The sequence below is a fragment of the Panthera onca genome, chromosome B2 (assembly GCF_046562875.1).
Source record: "Panthera onca isolate mPanOnc1 chromosome B2, mPanOnc1 haplotype 2, whole genome shotgun sequence".
Lineage (NCBI taxonomy): Eukaryota > Metazoa > Chordata > Mammalia > Carnivora > Felidae > Panthera > Panthera onca.
This window is the reverse complement of record NC_138343.1, coordinates 94,479,124-94,504,487: the sequence shown is the minus strand read 5'-3', so window position 1 is coordinate 94,504,487 and position 25,364 is coordinate 94,479,124. Positions and strand designations below refer to the sequence as shown.

General features: G+C 42.9%; 1 protein-coding gene and 1 long non-coding RNA gene across 2 annotated transcripts in view; one reads left to right on the top strand and one right to left on the bottom strand.

Moving 5' to 3' along the window:
* The window catches only part of PREP (prolyl endopeptidase), a 120,275-nt gene that overhangs the window by 77,328 nt on the left and 17,583 nt on the right, over positions 1-25,364 (top strand). The window lies entirely within an intron of this gene.
* The window catches only part of LOC145715498 (uncharacterized), a 42,113-nt gene that overhangs the window by 471 nt on the left and 16,278 nt on the right, over positions 1-25,364 (bottom strand). The window contains exons 2-3 of the long non-coding RNA XR_014137709.1: positions 4,098-4,195; positions 1,144-1,274 (exon numbers count right to left, since the gene is read on the bottom strand). This is a non-coding gene — a long non-coding RNA (uncharacterized LOC145715498). The remainder of the gene's footprint in view (positions 1-1,143; positions 1,275-4,097; positions 4,196-25,364) is intronic.

Here is a 25,364-nt window from a genome sequence, read left to right as displayed (position 1 = left end):
ATGACGGCCTAGATCTAGATCATAAACGAATAAAGCGTTGTTTACAAAAACCCATGGTGGGCTGGACCTGGTCCAGGGCTGCAGTTTGTCGACCCTCATTCTAGAACAGGAGTTGGCAGACTGGCCTCTGGTTTTATGGGAGAACAGCCATGCTCATTTGTTTACGTAGTGTCGATGGCTGTCTTGGTGCATTAACGGGTTGGGGGGGGGGGGTGTGCAACAGGGACTCTATGGCCCACAAAGTGTAAAATACTTAGCATTTGTCCCTCTGAGAAAGAGTTTGCTGATCCCTGGTCTATGGTAAAAAGCACTTACAAATCAGAATGTTCCCAGTAGATGCTCAGGTCCTTTGTCATGAAGCTCTGTCAGGCCTGAAATGTGCATATACCCGTTGGGTGACATTGGGTGAGTCACTTAACCTTTCTGCCACAATTTTTTTTTTAGCTGTAGAATAGGGATGATATCTATCTTACAGGATTCCTATAGGATTATTTGAGATGATATATATTAAGTGTCTGGCACATAGAATATAAATTGATTTTTTTCAATCAATATTAGAAATAAATATAACAGACTGTTAGTCTTCTGTATCTATTTTGGCTTGCTGCTTCTTTCATTTTCAAGGTGAGCCATTGCCTGGGGAGATATCCTGTGGGAGCCAGTAGCCCGTCTGGCACTTACATGGTTCGCTAATTCACCCTAGTCCTGTATTAGACTTTAAAAATCATTTTTAAGCTGCCGTTCTTTGCTGTTATCCCTTTTCTCCACATCTAGAGTATTTGCTCCTATCAAATGTAACATTTGACCTCCCCAGGGCCTATGTCTAGTCTTTGCCTCAGTATCCCCGGGGCCCAGGTGTGTGCACGCACCAATGCACACCATTGCCTCTCCCATCAGTAATGCCAGGGATGCCCGAGTGGCCCCCAGTGACCATCACTCCTCTGCCCCCAGGGGTGCAGCCGTGGCTGCCCTAGAATTTGTTCAGTCACCCAAGACAAGCCCCTTGTCTTCTCTTGCTACTATGCAGCCCTGCAGCTCTCTATTAAAAAATGACACATTATTCTCCTCTCTTTTCCAGCCTCTCACAAATAATTAGTGCTCAAATATGTGGTTGTCTTTGGAGTTTGGGTGAGGGCGAGGCACCTGTAATAACGGCAGCTGCCAGGGAGGCGGCTCCTTACAGAGAAGTAACACTCTTCTTACAGTGAGGATGGTTGGGGTTGTTTCTTCTGTCAAGTAGCTGTTCTTTTCCGTGCTGCTAATAGTAACATTCTCTATAGGGGATACACAAAGAAGCTGGTTATCACCTATTATGTATTGTTTTCATTTAGAAGTGAAAAGATAAAACTTTACAATTAAGCAAATGCTTGGTTTGAGTAGAAATCTCTCAGCCAGGTACATAGCCTGACAGTCCCACATTTAGCTGGGGAAGAGATGTGCTTGGGTGATGCCAGTTGCTTGTATCATTAGAAAACTGAACTCTTTGCCTCACAAAGAAAACTTCCCTGATGTTGAGCTACTCAAAAACAACCTTTTGTTTCTACTGCTGCAGTATAGGAAGGAAAAAAAGATGGTAAGTATTTTAAGACAGTAACTGGATAGGGAGCCTGGGTGGCTCAGTCAGTTAAGTGTCCAACTCTTGATTTCAGCTCAGGTCAGGATTTCATGGTTCATGAGTTCAAGCCCCGAGTTGGGCTCTCCACTGACAGTGCGGAGCCTGTGTGAGATCTCTCTCTCTGTCTCTCTCTGCCCTCCCCCACTTGTGCATGGGCTCTCTCTCTCAAAATAAATAAATAAACTTGAAAAACAAAAAAGGTGGTAACTAGACAGAACACATTACATTACAGATCTTGATTTACTGTTCCTTATTCCCATATTTTAGAGAGTAGAGATGTGTCTGTGGGCCGAATATATGTATAATGCCAATAGATTTTATATCTATTGATTATACTCATCAGACATATTGCATTGAGTTAGCAAAATAGGATTCTTTCATCATTTAGGGGTGCCTTTGAAATGCCCTTTGATGTCACAAAACCACAGACTCGTATCATTTTAAAATCCATTGTGCGGTGGTTAGATTCAAGTGTTATCAGCAGAACTTTGACATGAAATGGGCACGTGACAGATGTTCTCACACTGTGATTAGGCTCTCAGTGGTGTTGCCAACAATGACCCACCGTTGTAAAAGCAGGCCCTAGAGGGGGATTTGTACAGGAATGGTAAACATCCTGATGGTGTGTAATAAAAACCACAGCATTTTGAAGAAAAAAAAAAATCTTTTTGTTTTTAGTCACTTTAGGGTAATGTCACTTTTGATTCCTCTTGAGTCTAGTGTTTGTATTTATTCCATACGTGATTTTAAAAGCTTCCCTGGGCTGTTTGTTGTTCCTTCTTATATTCTGTGAGGTGTGTTATGGTTTGGAGCATGTACTGTGGCACAGATTATGCTGCATGGTTGGTCCATGCAATTAACCATGGTCATGACTCTGCCCATGTACCCGGTGGTATAGCTGGTGAGATAGACCAAGCCTAGGAAAAAGGAAGGGTCAAAGACACACATGGCTATATAACCCACAGAGGACAATTCGTGTTTGCCATATATTTACTCAGGACCCATCTTGAATTTGGACAGGGAGTGGGGTTCACCATATGGTGTCATATTTTGCTAACAGACATAGAACGAAGCTGCTGTCTGTTACAGCCTTTATCCGTTTCTGACTACAGCTGTGAGTAGAAACTTGATGTGTATCAGAAATATAATTTTGAAAATCAGATCCTGGAAAAACTGTTTCTCTTCCAGTTGGGGGTACACGTAAAAATTTAGTTTTAGATAGAGTTATCAAATCTGCAATTGACTAATCTTGAATTTTTCTTTCTTTCTTTTTTTTTTTATTGTGAATGCCACATCCACATAATATTGATTAGAACCTCTGTGCCCATATCTTTAAAAAAAAAAAGTTGAAATACTGAACATTAGAAATTACATTTATAACAGGCCCCTGGGTGGCTCAGTCCGACTTTGGCTCAGGTCATGATCTTGAGGTTTGTGAGTTCGAGCCCCACGTCAGGCTCTGTGCTGACAGCTCAGAGCCCGGAGCCTGCTTCGGATTCTGTGTCTCCCTCTCTCTGCCCCTCACCTGCTCAGACTCTGTCTCTTTCTCTCTCAAAAATAAAAGTAAAAACATTTTTAAAAAATTACATTTATAAAATAAGTTTGGTGATCAGTGATTTGCATGAAAAAATCTGTCTACATTTATAATCAGCCATGTGTTTCATTTTAAACAAAAATGAGGTAATTGGGAGGTGCTAGTTAAATTTAGTCTGTCAGCAAGTATGACATGACCTTCAATGCTGGTGGTACTGTTTGAATACAGAAAATTTCTAGACACAAGGCATTGTCCCAGGAAATTTACAGTCAGACTGTAACTCAACGGAGAGTTGAGACACACAGATCTGAAAGGTCAGACACCTTCTCTCAATGAGCAAGGGGAAGGTGCAGCCTTCAGTCAGTGCTGCAGTGTTAAAGACCACCCTGGCTGGGCAGAGGAGGATGTCTTAAGGGGAGGGGTGGAAATTGGGTAGGGCTTTGAAGGATGGGTGCTTCCATGATTCCCAGTTCCCCAGGACACTCCTGACCAGTTTTACCACCACCCTCATTCAGACACTGCCTCCGCCTTTTTGTTGCAGGTTACTTTCATAATTTTACAGCAAATTAAAGAAGGAAATCATGCTCTCAGTATCCTGTGCAGTGAGGTTGCCTTTTGTCACCTGTGGATGGAATAGTGTTTGCCCTGTGGTTGAACGTGGCATGATATGTAGTGTAGCAAGATGCACCTTTTGGTTTCTCAGTATCTCACTTTTGCCCAGCCAGCTGAGAGATTGGCCTTTTTCCTCCCCAAATAAAAGACAAAATTTATAGACCTGAAAAAGAACAGTGAACTGAGTGTACTGTGAATAAACTCCATTATCAACAGTTTCTGCATTTCATAAAAGACAAAAAATTGGAAGGAAGGTCCAATTTTATGGGTGAAAGCAAACAATATAGTAGGAAAATAGTAAGAATTCTAAGTATTTAACAGATTGAATTATCTTACTTCCTGTTGTCTGGTGCTTAGTAGGGACTTTTCTGAGGTTTACCTGAAGTAATGCATATGAAACATCAGGAACGTTCCAAAGGTGGTTTGCTGTGTAACTGAAAAGAAATGTTAAAATTAAATAATTCTTTGGGTTTACCAAGACGCCTTGGGGTAGAAGGACTGGGAATTTTTTTCTTCAGTGTAGATTTTTCTAACCTTGGCGATCACTGATTTGTGGTTGCTAGCATATACAGACTTTGCCATTCAGAGAACACGTGCTCAGAACGTTAAATTAGTCTTTGAACATTTGTTAAGTTCCACGCTAAGCGCATGGTGCATCACAGTTTTTGAATATTGACTCATCCGCGTCCTCAGTGAGCTGACCACTGGACTGGCGATGATGTTTTTCTCCAGTGCTGTGTTCTCACAGTTAGGTATTGATCAGAAATCTTCAGAAATGTCAGGGAGGAGTGAGTGGGGGAGCATTTTCATAAAGCACTTTTTGAGAGGTCACTGTGCTTGCATGTGATTAGGAAACTGCTTTAAGTCAAACCAGTTGTTGGTGATGATTTAGCACCTGTGCATCAAGGTTCTGTGTGATGTTAGGCTTCGCAGTGGGATATTCTTGCATGAACAGATCCCCACCCTTCTAGATCTCTGTCATGCCGGCATTCTAGACGGAGGGCATAATGTTCACATTCTGAGGGTACGTGTGTGTGTCTCTTTCCCCTTTTGGTATCAGCTGTGTTAAAGTAATTTGTAATGGGTGATAAAGAGTTTGCTTCCTTGTTACCTTATAATACAGAAATAAGTTCTGGGGCCCAAGTCAGTAGCTCCTGCAGTCCCCATACCACCGTAAATAAATCCCCTTCCATGTTTTTTTAAGAGGACATTACTGTATAGCAACCTGCCAATATGTAACCCTCTTTCAATAGAAATCACAAGGTGGCTTTGAGAATTGAGCAGCCAGTCCGGTAAGAAGAGGCCTGGGGAGGTTTCTTGAGCCTTCTGTGGGGCTTCACTAGGGCAACATGGGTGAAAGCGAAGCCTGTGCTGGCCTTGCTCAGAGCTTCTCTGAACTTCACTCTGAGGAAATGGGGTTTGCATTGAGATGGGGACCAGAAAAACAGCTGCACCCACCCTGGTGACTTAAAGCATGGGCGGCCAGGAAAAGGAAGCCCTATTGGTTGGTTCTTCTCAGGGATGTGGTGGTGACTCAGCATCAGGGGTGTTTGCTCAGCTTATTTTGCCGAGATATTAATGAGGTGAACAGGTGTTGATTTAATTTGAATGGCTCAGATTTGCTTCTGGAAGGCCATCTAAGTTTATTGTTCTTTAGTAATGTTGTATTAGAGGCCCTAAATGTCAGGGATTAGGCTACATGTAAACTCAGTACCATAGGTCACGACTATACTCTGGAGATTTGTTCATCCTTAGTACATACCCAATTTGTAATATATCAGATATCTACAGATAATACTGAGTTTGCTATTATATGTAATAAAGCCACTTAAGTAGATTCACATTTTGTTTACATTGTTCTAAGAGTCATGGCTTTTGAGATCCCTAAAAGTTTGCTCATGTGCAGGTGGGTAGATTTCAGGCTACTGCTAGCAGTTAGATTGCCAAAAGAATGTCCTATTTCATTATCTTATAGAAAACAAAGTAGCAAGTAACTTCCTTCTTATCAGCACTAAATCAATAGCATGGTATCGTCTATGAATCACGGCATATGTGCTAATGGCACTTACCTTTGTCATTTTAATAATTATTGTTTTTAAAAATGAATCTGAATCTCATGTTATTCAGATTAGATTCAGCTGTGAGCGGCAGGAGACATCAGAATAACCATGGCTTAAAGAAGAGAGATGTGTGTTTCCCTCTCACATAAAAGAAGTGCAGGAGGAATCAGTCCAGGGCTGACATGGCATCTGAGGTGTGAGGAATCCAAGCTCCTCCTCTCTTGCTGTTTTGTCACATGTGGCTTCTGTTTCCAGCATCACTTCGTGGTCCTTGAACGCTGCTGGCCATCCAGCCATATTAATGTCTACTTTCTAGCCAACGGGAAGGCAGCAGTAGGGAAGAAGAAGAAGGGGGATGGAAGGTACATGCCAGCTGTCTTATAAGCATGTGTGCTAACGGTGACATGTGTTATGTCTGCTTTTGTCTTATTGGTGAAAAAGTACTCGTGTGGCCACGTGTATCACAAGGAGGTTTAGAGATGTTGTTTTAGTCCCAGGAAAAAAATGTGTGCAGCTAAAAATTGGGGCCTTTTTTTGAAGAAACAGGAGAATAGATATTGAGGAACAAGTAGCAGTCTGTCACACAAGACAAAATAGGCCCTCAGCATAAATTTTTGGTCTGGACCCTGAGACCAAGGAATGTAAACGCCACCTGCTGGCCAGGTACCTAAAATCTCGGGGTCAGGATTCGAAAAACAAAGACTTTTGAAAAGGGTCCATATTCAAATGTAATTATGGACAGCAGAAATCACGCTCTACAAAGAGAGAAGCACCCTTTAAAGATGCTCTTCTCCCATGAAGAAAGACCTTTAATATTGCTCATATACATGAGTATGTGTACTTCCTGAACTCTGGTCTTGACTCTAGCACAACTGTAACGCAAGGGGAGATAAGACTCTTGGGAATTAGAATCAACATGAAGTGTCAGGGGTTATCTCTGTGGCAGGATGAGGAAGCCAGGTAAGCTGGGGGCCAGATGACTCTCCAGAAGTTTGACTCCGTGCTAGCATCATCTTTTTGGCTGGGAAAACCAAATCCCAACCATCTTCCTGCACTATTTCCTATGAAGGATGTGGGCACAAGCCATCCTTGTAGGACCTGCACGTCACAGATCAGCCTTTGGGGAGGAGTCAAGTCTCTAATTTCATAGCTGCCTCTTTGCTTTTTCTAGGTGGTCTGTTCTTCCACTAATGTGTTTTGGGCTGTGGACAAAGTTGTATGCCTTTCAATTGCATTTACATTAGGGTTCATATAATTGAGACCTCTCATTTTAGAGATGAGGAAACTAAAAGTCAATGTGTTTGAACAAAAGTAACACTGTAAATAATTGACAGAGCTGAGACTAGAAGGCAGAACTCCACAACCGTGCTAATCTGCACATTTTGTTATCAGGATAAATTAGGTGCACTCTCTGTAGCTCGATTGTTGTTGTTTTTTGTTTTGTTTTGTTTTGTTTTTGCAACTAAAATAGACTAAAAGGTTTCTAAATTCCTATGCCCCCTTACCTCTAAAAGTATGCTTCTACATCATGTAAGTATCCAGCGACTACTTTGTAGACTCTTGTGGCATGGGTTGAACAATAAAAATACTCTCTATGTGGGGCGCCTGGGTGGCGCAGTCGGTTAAGCGTCCGACTTCAGCCAGGTCACGATCTCGCGGTCCGTGAGTTCGAGCCCCGCGTCAGGCTCTGGGCTGATGGCTCGGAGCCTGGAGCCTGTTTCCGATTCTGTGTCTCCCTCTCTCTCTGCCCCTCCCCCGTTCATGCTCTGTCTCTCTCTGTCCCAAAAATAAATAAAAAACGTTGAAAAAAAAAAAATTAAAAAAAAAAAATACTCTCTATGTAAAAGGGAAGACACTAAGGGCCCATAAATATATGTTTAAAATCACTTATAAATATTACAATTTATCTTAGTGTTCACTTCTAATCTCTGACTGCATGTTAATTGACATTCTAATTTCCTTATCTATTTGTATCATATATATATATAATGTATACACACATATACATACATACATACATTTGTATTTTAATCTGAGGAGTTTTATGTAAGTCTTAAATGTTGGTCACCATACTGCAGCTTAAAACTCCATTTAAAGTATGTTCTAAAGTGAAATAAAACTTGAAGTGTGTATGGTTTTGCTTTTGTCCTCTTATCTCTGCTGGACTTCCCCCAAGATCTTATTCAGGGTTGGCCCTAATGCCAGCACTGGCATCAGGTTGCTTCTAACTCAAATTCAGAAGAATATGCTCAGATTTCCTTTGGACACGCTAGCCCAGGACCTTTGCTTCTTGTGCAGTGAACCTGGAAAGACACTTCTATGCCCAAAGCAGATGACCTTCTCAGTTTTTTTTTTCCTTAGACAAGTACATCTATTCCAGTGTCTGTCCATTATATCTGCCTTCTTAATTGGTGAAGCTAGATTAAAAATTAATAGAGGATTAGGTGGATGTCTAGAAACTGGAACCTGAAAATTGCTTTGATTTTCTTTGCATTGAGAAGGCTCCGTAGAAGAGAGTTGGAGTAATCTTTCTCCTGCTTTTCTGTGACAGTATCACTTCTAAACCCCAGGGGTATGTCTTTATGTAGGCTGCCACTTAGACAAGTGTTCTTTGGCTTCCTGCTGTGCTCTATCTTTTAGGCAGATGGGGAGAAGAGAACATAGGAGCTTACGGTGGTCTCTCCACCTGCTACACAGTTCTTCCCTCCCCTCCCCTTTGCCTGCATCACACTGATGGCTGGTGGATGATAGAGTGAGTAAAAATAAACCTGGCACTGCAGATATTCTATTATCTCCCCGGAGGAAAAACCATTATGGCCTAACTTCACTGGTCCACAAAGAAGGAGGACATTTTCCATTTCCCCAAGTATAACTTTTTGATTGGGGTCAAGTATCGACCTAGGTTTAGAGAAGTAGACTTGATCATTCCCCACTCACTCCCAGGGCTGACTGAATTTAAGTGGTAGATTAGAAATGTTATAATAGTGGTAAATGTGATGGCAGAATATTGCCAGTTGGAAGGCATTGGGAGAGTACTAAACAGAGACCCACACAGATTCCTGGTCATTGTGTCAAGTGTGAGCTCCTCTACCCAACTCTTGATGCCCTCCTTCATCCATCCCTGCTAAGGTGCTGCCTCACCAAGTCCTCTTCCCAAATACTCAGCACCATCAAGGCTCAACTCCAAACCAAGTCCTTGACCACCATATGTACTTCCTCCGCTTGGCTCTCTTTCCTCCATTATGGCACTGCTCGTTTTCTTTACTCCACTGTCTGAAATTCTACATGTTTTGAGTACTCAGCTAAGTCCCAACTTCTATAGAAGCTTCTCTTCTTGTCCCTGCCCTTGGAAGCTCAGTCTAAAGCAAAAAACAGGGAGAGGGGATATTCAGCTGTTACTTGGAAATATAGCACGAATGTGTACACACACTATACCAGGCTGTATGCCCGTGTTCTCAGCACATCATCTCATTTCTTCAGAGAATCAGTACTCTCGTGATGTCTGTTTTCAGGATGAAGAGCCTACAGTGTAGGAAAGTTAGATGAGTTCTCCCAAATCATAGAGTGGCATAGCTGGAGCTTAATCTCTGGTCTCCAGTGCTGCAATGCTCCTAAACAGGGTACTCCCTGCCCTGAGAAGCTGGGCTGGCTTCATCACCATACTGTCCCAGTTCCAGCAGTTGAGCCCCCTGAGGTAGGCAGTCCTGGGTCTCACATAGGGATTGATATAAATTGCTGGGGCTTTATAAAGATCCCAGAGAAACCTTGTCATTTACCTTGGTTAATGTCTCAAAAGAAGGAGAATGTAAATTGTCTACTCAAGCTGTATTGATAAGTACAGCCAATATAAATTCTTAACACATTGAAAATCCTCTGCTGGTTGGTTCTGCTGAGTTAAGTAACAGCAGACACCTGTGTCCTCCCTGCCTCCAGCTGCATTTGTTTGTATACATGTATATGTATCTGAGTAGATGTAAATATTAATGTGCGTGCAAACATATTTTTAAACAGAGAATATGCTCTTTGATCCCACATCAGGTAGTGGGTAATTCTGAAATTGACACTCAAAACAGAAAACCATTTAGGGTGCAAGTAAAAGTCATTGTGCATGCGCTGCCTTCATCAGGACCTTGGAGCCTTCCGTGTTTTGCATAGGATATTTCTAGTTCAGCTCCAAAGTGTAATGTGCACATAGCTAATTTAAATATTTGGAAAAGAACAGAGAAGAGTATAAATACTCTAAACTGTGGTTGGCACATTGCTTGAGAATCTGCAGATTTGACTGTTGAAGTGCCAACTTTGAACCATTGTTCAGAATCTTCGGAGATAGGAGGGGCCACGAGTGTCGGGTGTTGCCGGCATGACCTCTACTCCCCTGCCTGGACTTTGCCTCCTCCTCCAACTACATCTTCAGCTTCCGACGGGTATCTTCCTCGCCCACCATCAGAAATTTGTCAGCACTGGTGTGGGAGGTGGGATGGGGAAGAGAACCACTCTCATTCATCCAGTCTGTGTGTTATTAAGAACTTACTCTGTGCCAGGCATTGTGTTAAACACTAGGAATGTGGCAGTGACCTGGAGAGCTGTGGTCTTTGCCCCTCTGAGGAGTGCAGGCAAAAAAAAAAAAAAAAAAGAAAGAAACCCAAGTGAACAGAAAATAAATGTGAAGATTTTAACTTGGGGGAAGAGCCATGAGCAAAATAAGGATTGTTGCCAGGAATGACGGAGGGGCCCAGTGTGAATCAAGTGGTCAACCAAAGTGCCCTTGAGTAAGGACAGTGGAAACGTAAAGGATACATAGGAGGGAACTAACCATGTGAAGTTCGGGTAGAGCAGCCCAGCTGTTAAGAGCTAATACCCTAAGAACAAAGCACTTGGCCTCAGAGAGGACCTGAGAGAAGATATGTGGTAAGAGAGAGGGAGGACAGGGCCTCATGGTCATGTTGGGGTTTGTTGAGGATCCCAGGTGTGGTGGGGGTCCCTGCAGGGTCTTACACTGGAATGTGACCTATTCTGATTTAAGAAAGCCATCTTCCATTTTATGGAGAATAGATCCAAGGGGCAGATGTGGATGCAGAGACTGCTGGAAGACCTCTGTAGCAGTAGACTGGGGGAGGCTTAAGGTGGCCTAGACCAAAGGAGAGACTATGGATGTGGGGAAGAGTGGGTTTGGAAAACATCTGGAAGGTAGAATCAACAGGACACGTTCAGGGATTGCACGTGGAGGGGAGAGGGAAAAGGACACATCAAGGATACTCTTAGATTCCGCATCTGAGCAGCAAAAAGTTGTTAGCAGTGGGTCAGGGAGGACACGTTTGGGAGGAAAAATATTTTGGATGTGTCAAGTTTGTGGTGCATGTTACATTGTCAGCCAGGTGGCAGTGTCAAGTATAGAGTTGGATATTTGAGCCTCATGCTCAAAGGAGAGATCTGAGTTGGAGTTAAAGTGTGGGCATCTTCAGTATAAGGGTGTTGTTTAAATCTGGACAGAATCACATGGAGTAGAGTGAGGGAGGCTCAAGACTGCACCCTGAGGAGCCTCACAGCCAGGGGTTCGCTGCAGGAAGAAGAGCCAGCATGGAGCCCCAGAAGGAGTAGCCAAGGAGGTACATGAAAAACCAGCAAACCTCAGACCAGGGGAGCCAGGAGGTCAAGGAAAGGGTATTAAAAGGAGGCAGTGGCAGACGACACTCAGTGTGGTTGGTCAAATAAGGAAGGAAGAAGAGTTCTTGGATTTGACCAGGTGGATTCATTGGTGATCTTGACAAGGACACTTTCTGGAAGAGTGGGGCCGACTGGTGGCTGAACAGCGTGTGTTGAGAAAGAGGGGAGAAGACATGCATGGTGTTCATTTAATGATTTCTTATGGGTGGGTGTGATTGAGTGATTGGGGGATTAGCTTTGCTTTTCATACATTATCGTATTGCATTATTATGCCAATTAGAAGTCTTGTGTTAATGTTGTAATCTGAAAAGCCTTACATATTAAAACTTAAAAAAATGTTTAAAAAAAAATAATCCCTGTGAGGTTAACTGAACATCTCTTTTAACAACTGTGGTTTCTGTCTTCACACCCTACCCCCTTCATCCTCCTTCAGATTTCTTCTCAGATTTGTCATTTTCTTCCTGTAGAATAGCTTCCTGTAGAATACTGCTGTGCTAAGAAAACAAATCAATCCAAAAAAATCAAATTTTAACTTCATAGGACATTTTAAAGATGGAACCTCCCTTTGTGGCATTGAATTCAGGATCAGGGAGAAGGGAGGAGAGGAGAGGGAAGCGAGGAACCGTGTGTGTAGACAGTCTTGAGATGTTTAATTGCATGGGCTGAGAGGGGTGTACGAGGTCAAGGGCCTGTCTTACGAAGCGGGGAGAAACCAGATTATTCTGGTGTGTGGCTGGTTGGCTCCAGGAGGAGGGAACGACCACAGAGGCCAAGTTCCTTGAGAAGGTGAGCAGGTCCCGAGCCCCGGTGGAAGGCCTGGCCTTCGTGAAAGCAGGCCCTTCCCTCCATTTGGGCAGGAAGGGAGAAAGAGGAAGTGTGAGAGCTGCAATTCCCAAACACCAGCTCCTCCTTTCTTTCCCTCTGGGAGCCCACTTCAGACCTGAATTCTTCTTACCTATTGTTTTTTGGGTTTTTTTTCCAAATAATTTTTGAGTTTCAACTAAACATCAACAAGTGGTTTTGAACTTTTGAAACACGTGCATTTTTTTTTGTCCTGTACCCAGTGTAGGGGCAGGAAGGCTCTCACATAGCGAGTGTTAGAATTTAGAATTTTCTGCTTCTTACAAATGAGTTCTTTCCTGATTGCTCTTTTCTGTATCAGTCAGGATAGGCTGGGCCATTGCAGTTAACCAGAACCTTCCCAGTCTCAGAGGCCTGATGTCAGAAATCCCACACACTGTCCGCCAGGGCCACCTGTAGGCCCTCTGAGGAGCCTCCCCCACTGAGCATTGGCTGTCCCTGTGACACAGAAGAAAGCACATCCCAGCCCTGCAGCCCTTTAGCCTTCCTCCACTGCCACATATCATTGGCCAACAACCACGTGATGGGGACGCACCAGCTTCAGAGGTAGCAGAGGGTGATGGCCGTCCTCCACGTGCTGGAAGCAGAGAGAATAGCCATGCCCAGGTGACATCACATGTCCCTCCCCAGAGAAGGCAGAGTGGGGCCTTGGAGGAGCACAGGGGTTGCCTCTGCCCCTGGCCCCATCCTTTGACCACAGCACTTGAAATTCTGTCAGTAGAAATCCATTCCATTATTTCTACGCTTTCATTTTTCCAAATATCTTCTTTAAAAATATAAATAGCCATATAAAGCTTAGTGACTCATTACCTTTTTTTCTCCATGGACATTATTTTTTCTAGTGGACTCAAAACGGTAGGACAGTTTGTGCCCTGAAAACACTGTTTTTTAAGTAACGTTTATTATCCTACTTTACTTAATAAAAACACCGTACAGAACTGCCAGCTGAGCTTCCACTTGGCATGAGTTGCTGATAACTCCAGGCTGATGTGTGCAGTCCTGTCCCGCAGGTCTGCCTTGCTGATTCTTAGGAGGGCAGGGCGATGCTGCGAGCAGCACGGGGCTCACCGGCCACCAGTGACCCCTGGGCTGCATCCCAGCACGGCAGGCACGGGCCCTGTCTTTATTCTCCTCAGTCTTCCCACCCACTCGCTCCAGCACTTCCATATCCACCTGCCTTTTTGTCCTACCCCTTCAGGCCACCTCCCTCACCCACCCCTGCAAGCAGAGATCTTGCTGGAGAGCTGTGTCTCCCTCCCCACCCCCATGACTGTTCTCTCCACATTCACAGCCCATGTCGGGGGGAGAGGACACTGGGGCTAGATCGCCTCTACCACGGTGCTCTTCCATCACTGGAAAAACAGAACTCTTCCCTTGCCGTGACATTTGTGAGTTACAGCCTCCCGTCAACATACTACATGTACTGAGAATGTGTGGTGTGGTCAGTTTGGGGGAATGATTTATGTTGTTCTTGATACATTAGCGGGCAGACTTCATGGCTGGGGTCGGTGTTCTCAGGCAGGGCAGCCAGTTCTGAGATCAGTGGTCCAAAGGAAGAGACTGCTGTTGTTACATAGGAGAACGTAGCTTCTTAATAAATAGCATTTCCCTTATGATTATGTTCATCTGCTAGTTGACCAGCCTTGAGTAATGCCCCCGCCCCTAGGCTGGCCCCTGTCCTCTCCGGCTCAGCACTCAGCTGCATTCACACTGACCCCCTCACTCTGCCTGGAATGCTCACCCCCACTCCTTCACTTCCCTCCACTGCACAGACCCCAGATCCCTTCTGTTTCCCACCTGTGTAAGATAGCGGCCCTTCCCGATCCCTCTTCCAGCATCCAGCTTTGTCTTTTCATTTATGTGGTTCTCTTTCTTCCCTTCAGAAAGTGGTTTTCCCCACTGCTGTGTCCCCAGAGCCCAGAGCAGAGTGGATACATATAAATACTTGGCAGACAAATAAGAGATGCCTTGATAAATGATGCACTCTGAAATGATCTAGTAATCACTGCCAGAAACCTATACGAATGGATCATTCCCTGTCTGTAAAATTGCTGTCAGACCATCTCCCTCTCCCTTCCAGAGGTAATTGGTCCTGTCTATTCAAAACCAGCAAATAGTGTCAGAAAATGAATGTTTATTACCATTTGCACTTCTATGGAATTTTTGTACGATCTAGTCTTTTAAGTGTATTTGGGTCATGGTCTATGACCAAAGCAGGAAATCATACTACCCCTCCTTTTAGAGCATCAAACTTAATTTTTTTTTATATCTTCCTGGCACACATTGTGTGTGTGTGTTTTTTTGTTTGTTTGTTTGTTTGTTTGTTTGTTTTTGCTTGCTTGCAAGTGTCCAGGAAACTTTTAGACAAGCTGAACAATAAAAAAGCAATTCTACTAACATGCAAGTTCAGTTGACCAATTCCTTGCTATGTTTTATGAGGGTTTGTGATCATTACTTTGGATTTTTTTCTTCCTTTGGATTTTTTTAATTAATGTTTTCAGACTTTGGAAGCTTAATTTTCTCCCTTTGGCTTTTCTAGCATGTTTTCTAAAGTAGCCTCTTGTTTCATGCGTTCACTTTCCCTTTCCTTCTTCAGTCCTCAATAGTTTCATTGATTTGTATGTATGGTTCTTGTCCTCATTGTTTGTGTTTCTTGTAATGTATTCCCTTCCTGTGTTTGCCTAAGTGAGGTCCCAAAAGTCCCAGTGCCTCATAGAAGGCAGAGGGTGCCTGAGACAGTGATAGTTCTACTAATACTAATTTAAATAAACTGGAATTTCTAAGTTAGAAGATTGTGTAAATGAAAATAATTATTTCACAGAGATTTATTAAGCTGCTACCTTGTATCCGGGAGTGCTGGCACTATAAGGAACAATAGGATTTACTAGGGGAAATGAGGATGTGATCAAACATTTGTAGCAATTTGATGGTGGGAGAAACTCTGTGAAAGGTGGTCCCAGGTCCAGGGAGAGCCCAGAGGAGGAGGAACATCTAAGACTGCTCCTGGAAGGCTTCCAGGAAAGGAGCTTTGGGCAGACAGGGGAAGGGCACCAGAGGGAGGAGAGCTTGTACAAAAGCAGAGGCACCGCCAGCACCAGGGTTGGAGCCTATTGGCAGGAGATAGCCTGGAAATGTAGACAGGTCAAAACCGCCAGGGCCTGATATGCACCCAAATGGGATGAGATTTTATCCCCTCTACAGCAGGGAGCCCTTGAAAGGGACTGTTCTGGACACACATGTGGTATCTGCCAGGTGCTCAGAGAGATAGGGTCAGGAGTCAAGGAGAGTCATGAAGCCTGGCAGTGCTGGCAGTCAGCGAATGCATGGGCACAGCTTGAAACCCCCAGCGGTGTATGTAGAGGGGGAAGAGGACCTAAGGGAGCACAACGTTTAAGGACTAGGGAGGTTGCCAGGAAAGCAGCAGACTGAAGAGGCTGTGAGTGGGGCCACTGAGCCCGGCTGTCTGGGAATGAGGAGTGCCTTGCAGCCCTGGGCTTTAGGTGTTAGTAACTAGGCAGTAGAGATCATGTAAGAACTTCACTAGATGAAAGTTTTTGTCCTCAGTGTGCTGGTTTTGTAGCCAGCTTTTCTATACACACCCCTGATGTTTCATAGTCCCCAAGTTCCCTGTGTGCCATCCTTAATGCTATCATCAGAACAGCAGTGTTCTTTTCCAGATCTTCTACGAACATGATTCAGTTATTCATCTGAAACTTGCATTTTCCTTAGACTTTGGTATTTTGCTACCTTGATTACAAGTGATAATAAAAAGGTTGGGGGGGGGGGTGCGCCTTGGTGGCTCAGCTGGTTAAGTGTCAGACCAGCATCTGACTCCTGATTTGGGCTCAGGTCATGATCTTGCCTTTTGGTTCTTTGATCCCTGCATCAGGCTCCGTGCTGACAGTGCAGAGCCTGCTTGTGATTCTCTCTCTCTCTCTCTCTCTCTCTCTCTCGCCCCCTTTCCCCCACTTGTGTTCTCTCTCTCTCTCTCAAAATAAATAAACATTAAAAAAATACACAAAAAGGTATGTGTGTATGTGTATGCATATTTAAAATTATTTCCAAATTTAAAGCATTTTATTTTTTTTTGTTTTTTGTTTTTTGTTTTTACTATTTTGTTTTTTTGGTTTTTTTTTTTTCAATATATGAAATTTATTGTCAAATTGGTTTCCACACAACACCCAGTGCTCATCCCAAAAGGTGCCCTCCTCAATACCCATCCCCCACCCTCCCTCCCACCCCCCATCAACCCTCAGTTTGTTCTCAGTTTTTAAGAGTCTCTTACAAATTTAAAGCATTTTAAAAATGCTGTCTTTCTGTCATGACACTGCTGGGATGAACAAGGTGGAGGGAGGCATTTCACAGCCATCAAAAAAGAAAAAAAAATACTATGTACGGTTTCACTGCTACGATTTTTGCTACCGATTCTACTGCACAAATCTGAAACATTTCACACAGCAGAGCATAAAATGTAAATCAAAGAAGTTATGCCTGTAATTTTGCAGCAGGATTTCTGAACCTTGTGATTGTGGTGTTCATTTGCTCCCCTTCCTCTCTTTCTGCCCCCTGATGAGTTGCCTCCAGCAGCTGTTTGTGATGCCCCTGGAGGCCTCTCGTTGCGCGTGTTCTCACTGACCACCTCTTTGCAGCCTGCCTTCACCAGCAGGGGCCCGTTTCTGGCTCCACGTTTCCCGGTGTGGGGGAGTGAAATGCACTGAGGTGCTCATGAGCTTCTTAAGGATTGTTCTGTAAGCGACTTGAAATCCTCTATGATAGGTTGTTCTTGCCTCTTGCTCACCAGAGGGGTTTATTTTGGTGATTTGCATTTGCATTGTCTGAGAGACGCTAGATAGAAGCAGACCAGCATAATAGCTGCACTGGAAGTGTCCAACAGACACGCACATAAATGTCTTTATGCCAGAGAATTGTTCTTCCAAATTCACCTCTTTAGTATTCCAGTCATTCGTTTTTCTGCAGTGCAATGATTTTGTGTGCATTTGCTCCTCACAGTGTTCGGCTGTATCTCACTTGCCCCTTGGATACCTACAGACAAGAGAATGGCAATTGGACAGTTGTGCCTGCTTCCTGGTTCTGGGGCTTTTGTCAGGACTGCCCTTAATCCAGGGCCACTCTCGGCCGTGTACAGCTCTGTTCCAGCACCCCCCCCCCTTGCCCCCCGCCACGAAATGCTTGATTGCACAAACACTGCTCTTTCCTCCTCACTAACATCTGTCTTTCCTAGTCCACCCTTTTAAGGAAGGCATGCTCAGCTACCAGCCACAGACCCTTAAAGCTCTGTGGTTCTCTTCTATTTCTGAACATTCTAGCCGGAATTTGTCTTGTCAGCATTTTGCCTATTAACTTTGTTTTCCTAAGGCAATAAAATAAATAGGTGGTCCACCCTAGTTTTGAGTTAATGAGAATTCGAAATTGATTTCATGTATTCTTCCAGGGTTTTTATGACACAGGTGCAGTCCCATGCAGTAAATGACCATAACTAAACGGTTTCAGAGCCATGAAGCCCACCCACCCTCGCATTGCTGAATTAACAGATTAACAGCTACACATAAGGAAAATGTCAGGTGTTAAATATTTTTCATTAGTAATACGTTGGAAATTTGTGACCTCATACAGGCTTATACAGTCTCTTGAGTGCCCCAACTGGAGTTCATTTGTATTTTATTACTTTTCACTTATAAGCATTTTGACACCAAACTCTTGACTGCTTTATTTGTAAGGATTTTTATTTCAATATCTGCCACTTAAAATACTTTTTGGTGTGTTGTTTGAAGCATAGTGTCCAGTGTGAGCATTTTTCTTTGTGCATTCATCCAGCACTTGTCTCAGGGCTCACTCTCTTTCAGGCACCGTGCTAGCTGTAGAGAGGTAACAGACCCACGGGGGCACATGAGGGCACAGCAGCGGTGCCATACAGGATTCGGGAGGGGTCCCTGGAGGGGAACCAGGGGATTTGCTGATCCTTTATTTATAGTGGCTAAGAGCATGGAGTCTGGAGTCAGCCGGCCCAGATGCAAATCCTGACTCTGTCACTTACAAGATATATGATCTGGACTAGCTACTTCTCTTGGTCTGAGTGGTGACCCCCCCCCCCCCAAAAAAGGGAGTATTCATGGTATAGACCTCATTAAATGAGGGAATATTTATAAACTCTTACAGTAGTGCTTGGTTCAGGGTTAGACTTGCTTAAATGTTTTACATCAAGTAAAATAAATAACATCTATTTTGACTGAAGTAAGGGCTAAAGAAAATTCTCTTGTGAAAAATGCAGAAACTAACTGGAAGGCACTTTAGTATTTGTTTTTAAAAGTATAGAACTTTAGATGATAGTCTGTATGGAAATTTATGAGCCCTGGGTTCTATCTCCAGCACGTTGGCTAACTTATTCCCTGTGTTTTTAGTTATTCTGCTGTTGCAGGTAAGGAGGAACTTTGTAACAACAAGAGAGGCTCCGGAATTGAAATAAGCTGCCATTTGTGCTCTTGTAAATTTCTTTCTTAGCACTAGAAATAGCCAAGCAGAGGCTGAACCTGCTTGAGATGTAGCTTTGGGGATGCCTACATTGGGTAGGAGCGTGAGAGGGGGGTCAAATAAGGGAATTCCTAAGAGCCAGTGAAATTTTTTTTTTCAGTTGTGCTTTAGTCTGTAAACCCTTGCAACTTTGGGCATCTGGAGATGTGCCAACTTTGGGCACTTTCGGTGGAGAGGACAGTTTCAGTTGGGAAGGATTCAGAAAGGTTGAAGGCAGAGGGTGGAGAGATTTAATATCTGGTCTGAAACATGAACGTCATTTTATAGAGGATGGGGGTGTGTTGCATGTTTTGAGTAGGGGAGTGACCAAGATTAAAAGGAAGGTTCTCACTCTTTTTTTTTTTTTTTTTTTTTTTTTTTATCTCAGGGAGATTAATCTGGTAACAAGTGCCCAAAGACTGGAAGTGGGAGTCCTGTTAGGAGACAGGCAGGCAGGGATAAGATAGTGTGCTAGAGGCATCCAGGATACCTTTTGAGGCTTAGGAACTGAGGTGAGCTGGTATAGGTTTTGGGGGGATCAGAAAGAGTGTTTGATATGCAATTCTAACCCATTTATTCATTCAGCAAATGTTCATTGAATGCAAGCGGTGCAGAGCTCCTAACCCCTGGTGATGGAGTCCTCATGCTGTTTTCATAAAGAGCAAAACAAACACATGTGCATATGACGTGCAGCCTAAATGCCACCGTAGTAAGCCTCATTACTGGCAATTTATGCATTCTGCGAGAGCACCCGCAGAAACAATGCCTGTTATAAAAACAGAGGCTGCTTTCTCTGAACCTGTGCATGCAGTAGGTCCTTCACATTTATGAAAAGGTCTGATTGTGTTTGCAGTGACCACAAAGAGGTCAGATCAGTGGAGCTGAAGATGGCTAGTATGTTTGTGGTCAAGCCATATTTATTCATCATAGCCCAGAATGCCTCTAAACTCCAGACAGACTTCAAAGTACCATGATCTACTTGTGCCACTGTCTTTCTTTCCTTGTGTTCAGAATCTTCCAGTTTCTATTTCACTTCTTGCTCCATAGTTTGAGACTGGGAGTGGGCTTATTATTCCAAAGAACAGATGGCCAGCCTTTGAGAGCTGAATGCATTTTTGCAGATATTATCAGTATAGCACTTAGCACATTGTTGGTGCTCAAGAAATGTACCAAAAGTTAAAATAGGTTTTTAAATAGACTGATGTTGCTACCGTTGAGGTCCCCCATGGGAGTTTTTAAATCTCCAGTGTTAGAAAAATGTCTACCCATCCTTCGAAAAGCAAACAAAAAGGACCTGGAATAGAAATTTCCTTTTATATTTTCTGCCCAAAGGTGACTCTTCCCTGCTTCTCCAACATTAAATGCCTGGAAAATAGATAGGATTACAACCTTCTAATGCCAGGCAGGTATTTTTAACCTAAGCACAGTACAGAAATGTGCAGTGCCCCTTCAAAACCCTGGGAAGCCCTTCCTATACTCATCTTACAAGGTAATGGAGGCACAAAGATGGCCTTCTGCTCAATTCTTTGGGAAATGGAATGTCTTGATCCCTGTTTGCCTTGACCATGATATTTCTGAGCAGCTCTGCTCCTTGTCACATGTATTTGCCACACTTAGCACAGGCCACACAAGTGGCCTCTGTCAACTCTGATAAAAAGGGAAGCTCAGCACCCTTTTATGAACATTCTCCTTTTAACCTGTCAGGCCCTAAAATTAGGAAGGAGCTGCTATCACGGTACATTCTTCTCTCTGAAGGGCCCACCCTCTGCAGTTTACTTTTCCTCTGTCATCTCTGAGCACGTCCCTTTACTGATGATCCTGAGAGCCCTGGCACTTGTCTCAGATAGCACCAGGTCTGAACTAGAACAAATGTGGGTTGAAGATTGTTTTCAGAAGCTTCAGTGGTTGCCCATGTTTGAATGTCTCAGCAAAATTGATTTTATTACCAAAGGTATTCATCTCAAGAAAAGTGATCGTTTTAGTGGAGAAGGCTAGTCTTTTCATAACTGATGTTCTCTTGAAGAACAGTAATGTTTCCTTGATTTGTTTATGTGTCCTTGCTCCACTTTTTTTTAAAGGAAAATGTTTTTATTTCATCTTTTCAAAACCCATCTCTTAACTACACATTAAGACAACTGGGCATGTATTCAGTGACCATCATCTCATGCCTAAGCATGCTTCCAGAGTGATACTACTTTATAATTGGTGGCGCCTCTGGAAAGTCATACTTGACAATAAAGGATAGTCATTTCTGGTGTGTGTTTTTTTGTTTTGTTTTTTTTTTTAACTATATACTTTATGTAAGTAGAAACCCTTTGTCTCTTTTCTTCAATAGTTTTTTTAATTTAAAGAATTCAACTTGAGGATCTGTGAGATCTTATCTGTTAAATAATCATTCATTAGAATATGGCTTAAATATACAGAATTGGAATCTGCTTTAAATTTAATTGATTGCTTAGAAGGTTGGGGTTGCTTTCTTTAGGATTGTCATAAGCATTTTTTTTTGTTTCATTTGTGAAGTTAATTGTATCTGTTACACTTTTAAAAATATCATTGAAACTGAATTATTTTAGTAGAATGACATTGCAGATACACTGAAATTTTTATTATTTTAGTAATCTGCCTTCAAGATGGTAACACTGATGACTGTTTGGAGAAGGATCATCTTTCCAAGAAGACCTTTTTTGCTTTAAAAAATAGTAAATATTATAATCTCTGTATCTGAAATGTGGCTTTTGACATGCTTCAATGAGTCTCCTTTCAAGAGGGTAACAAAAACAGAAAAGCCAATAAATCACAGTATCTCTGGCAGAATATTTGTCCCCTGGATTCCCTAGAGACTGGTGATCATTGTCTTGAGAGGAAAAAAAATCTATTAAATCAGTGCCAAAGCTTCTAACATTTGCAAAATATTAGATAGTTTACACCCAATAAAGATATTTACAAGGAAGTAATAACACAGTGAATTACTTTGTGATAAGAGTAGGAAAAAAACCTGGACCAGGGACTTAGAGCATGGTGGTAATTTTCCATAAACTGGCAGCGTTACCTTGGCAGGTATCTTATCTTCATGGACCTCAGGTTTGCCATTCATATAATAAGAGAGGGTGACCAGCTTATGAGGTCCCAGAGTGACAGTCTCTCCTTGTATCTAAAACATTGCAAATCTCCAGAATTTGGGATTATCTTATTAACTCCCCGGGCTGAGAAAGAACTGATACCAGCTTTTTTTTAACCAAGTGGCACGGTCTTGGGACTGCTCAGAAAAGACCCATCACTGTCCTCTATCGACAAACAGCGCGGGCTTCACAGAGAATGTAGACCTTCATTGCCTTGTTGTGCTGAATGTTCTTGGTTCAAGATGTGGAGTAACATTATTACACTGCTGTGAGAGTCTCCAAAATGAGGCATTTAAGTTTTAAAGGGGAGAGAAATAAAATTAAGGAAGGAAGCTTTCTTAATCTAGTGTTTGAGCAACCTTTGGCTGGCTCACTAATGTTTAGAACTAACTGACTTTGAATGGCTGCCGTGATGTTTATTTTGACTTGTGCTGTCCCTGATGAAGGTTTCATGTGGCCACATGCTTAAGTAGACCCTCTTATGAGATCTCCCAGGAGCTTCTTCAGTGGTACTTGCAGTCTGTCAAGGGGAAGCGTGTGCCCAAGGACAGACCCTGTTACATTGGTGTCGCGGGCTTCTTGTGGAACTGGCTCTATTGCACAACCTATTTGCTCTGCTGCTGACAGGAAGAAGGGAAGGCAGGGCCCATCAGCTTCACATGACGAGCCATTACCGCTGGATGATAGAGAGACTTTCTCTGTTACTCAAGTAGCCGCCTGTTAGATCTTGTGTGAGCACTTTGTTTTCCTGTCCATTAAGGATCCCATAAGAGCCCTGGCATCCCATTAAAGGGCTGTGCCCACAGTGGACCCTCAAAAACAATGGATGTGTATGGCCAGCGCCCTCTCATTTGGTTACAAGTATGAGGGGGTAAAAAGTAAGTCGTTTTGCTTTTTAACTTGAACCTAAGTATTGTCATGGCAATAGGCTATTAAATAATGGAAGAATTACACATGGATTTAAACTTTGGCAGTTGTCTACTCATAAGGCACTAATGGCTTTTGTACATATATATACATATTACATTCTAATTTTTGTGTGTTACTGATAGTAGTTTCAGGTTCTATTCCTACCACAGTGCCACTTTAGCAAATGAGAGGCGTCAGGGAGACAGTTGGTTTTGAGGCTAGTGCTGTATGGAACCCTGAGCAGGTCCACCAGTACAAATGGCGGAGGGGAGGCCTGGCTGTGGGAACTGAAAGGACTGAGAGGTCCTTGGCACAAGACCAGATTCTGAGTTGGCAGTCGAGTGGCTGAAAAGAGAGAGAAATGAGAGAGCACTGTTACTAACCAAAATAAAAGAACCCCAAGGAAGTACATCCCACGTATACCCAGGGCATGGTGTCTTGCAGGTATAGAGGGGCCACCTGCCATGTGAGATCACAGCCCCTCGTGTGGCCTGCAAGTGTGATCTTGAAGGTCCGTAGCAGAGAGTAATTTATTAAAGCTCTCTGAGATGGCAGAGGTAGGTTTGCAGAGAGAAAAGAAGAGACTGAGTATGGAAAACAGTAGCGTGTGGTGGGAAGAAGAAGAACTAGTCTGGATTGGTTAGGAAGGCTGGAAAAGAATTAGGGAAATACAGAAGGACCCAAGAGATACGCTGCCCAAGAACCCAAAGCAGTTGCCAGATAGAGATCAAAACAGATGAGGCCTGGGAAGAAACCAGTTAAAAAATAGCATTTCTGAACAGTGGGGGAAAGAATAATTCTTCCATAAATGGTACATAATAGTTGGCCATTTGGGGGAAAGACCATATGTAAAAATAAACTCCATTTGGATTATAAATATAAATGTAAAAACTCAAAATGAAAATATAGACAAATATTTATATAACTTGGGGTGAGAAACTTCTGTCTACATATGTGGTATATATATTCAAGATACCACAAAGAGAATTAAAAGACAGGTTATAGGCTGGGAAGAAATGCAAGCAAAACATGGCAGGGGGAAAAAAGGTAGTATCTTTAATGTAAGAATAGTTTCAGGATGCCTTGGTGGCTCAATCTGTTGAGCAGCGTCCGACTTCGGCTCAGGTCCTGATATCTTGGTTTGTGAGTACCAGCCCTGTGTCAAGCTCTGCTGACAGCTCAGAGCCTGGAGCCTGCTTCCAATTCTGTGTCTCCCTCTCTCTCTGCCCCTCCCCCACTTACAGTCTGCCCCCCCCCCCACCTCTCAAAAATAGACATTAAAAAAAAACTAGTTTCTATAAACTAATCAGAAAAGTAACACAATAAAAGAACAGATACACTTTGTTTTCTGAGGAAGAGACATAAAATGACTAAAATGAAAATGTTTGCTAATTTAAAACTAATCTTAAAGCAATTATGAAATGGTAATATTTGCCTATTAGACCAGCAAAAATTAAAATCCATTTTAACATCCACTGCTGATAAGAAATGTACACTGAGGTAATTGCTGTCACTAAGGACTTAAATTGATACACTGTTTTTAGAGAATTATTTTTCAGAATATATTGAATTTTTAAATGGACATATACTTTGATCTGGCAATCTCATTTCTAAGAATATATCCTACAGAAATCATAGGAGTATATGAGATTTATCTAAAAGGGATTTATTCCATTGTTGATGAGAGAAAAAGAATAGTCTGAATATCCATCAGTGAGGAAGTGATTAAATGTATTGGTGTACATTCATATGAAATGCTAGGCTGCCATTTTTGTTTTTCATTTTTTGTGGTTTCTTTTAATGAGGCAAGTCTGGGTGCTTTAACGTGGAAAGCATTCCATGATATCTTGCTAAGTGAGGAGAGGAGGAGTACACTGTAGGCCAATGTTAGCCTGATTCTGTGTATCGCCATATAACAATAACCCGAATATGTGCGAATATGTACGAATAGATGTGTCTCTATAAGCCTATGAAAAACTTGTGAAGGTTATGCACCACCGGGGCAGAGGTGAAGGTAGAGGGGCAAGGAGAAAGATAGAAACATTCGCTGATGCCCTTTAAGGGTGGTGGTGGAGACAAGAGTGAATGAGGTTGGAAGGCGTGAGCTGGGGGTGTGGGTTACTGTGGAGATGATTGATCAGGAAGGAAGAGGGAAATGGAAATTTAGCTCTAGGGGCACATAGGGCAATGCAAAGGTTTTCGTTTTGTGTTACATAGGATAGGAGAAGTCGGAGTGTGTTTGCATGCCAAGGAAAGGGAGAAAATACAAAAAGAAAACATTGTGGTAGTCAGAAGTGTGGTGGGGGGTTGTCAAGGACTGGAATCTCTCTCTGGAGTTTCAGAGGGTGAGTGAAGTTGGCAGAAGGTTTTTTAAGAACTCCAAGCAGATGGCCTCTATGACGACAGGCAAGACAAAGAGTAGGGGATGCAAATGGGTGGTGCTGGGAATGGAAGAAAATGGA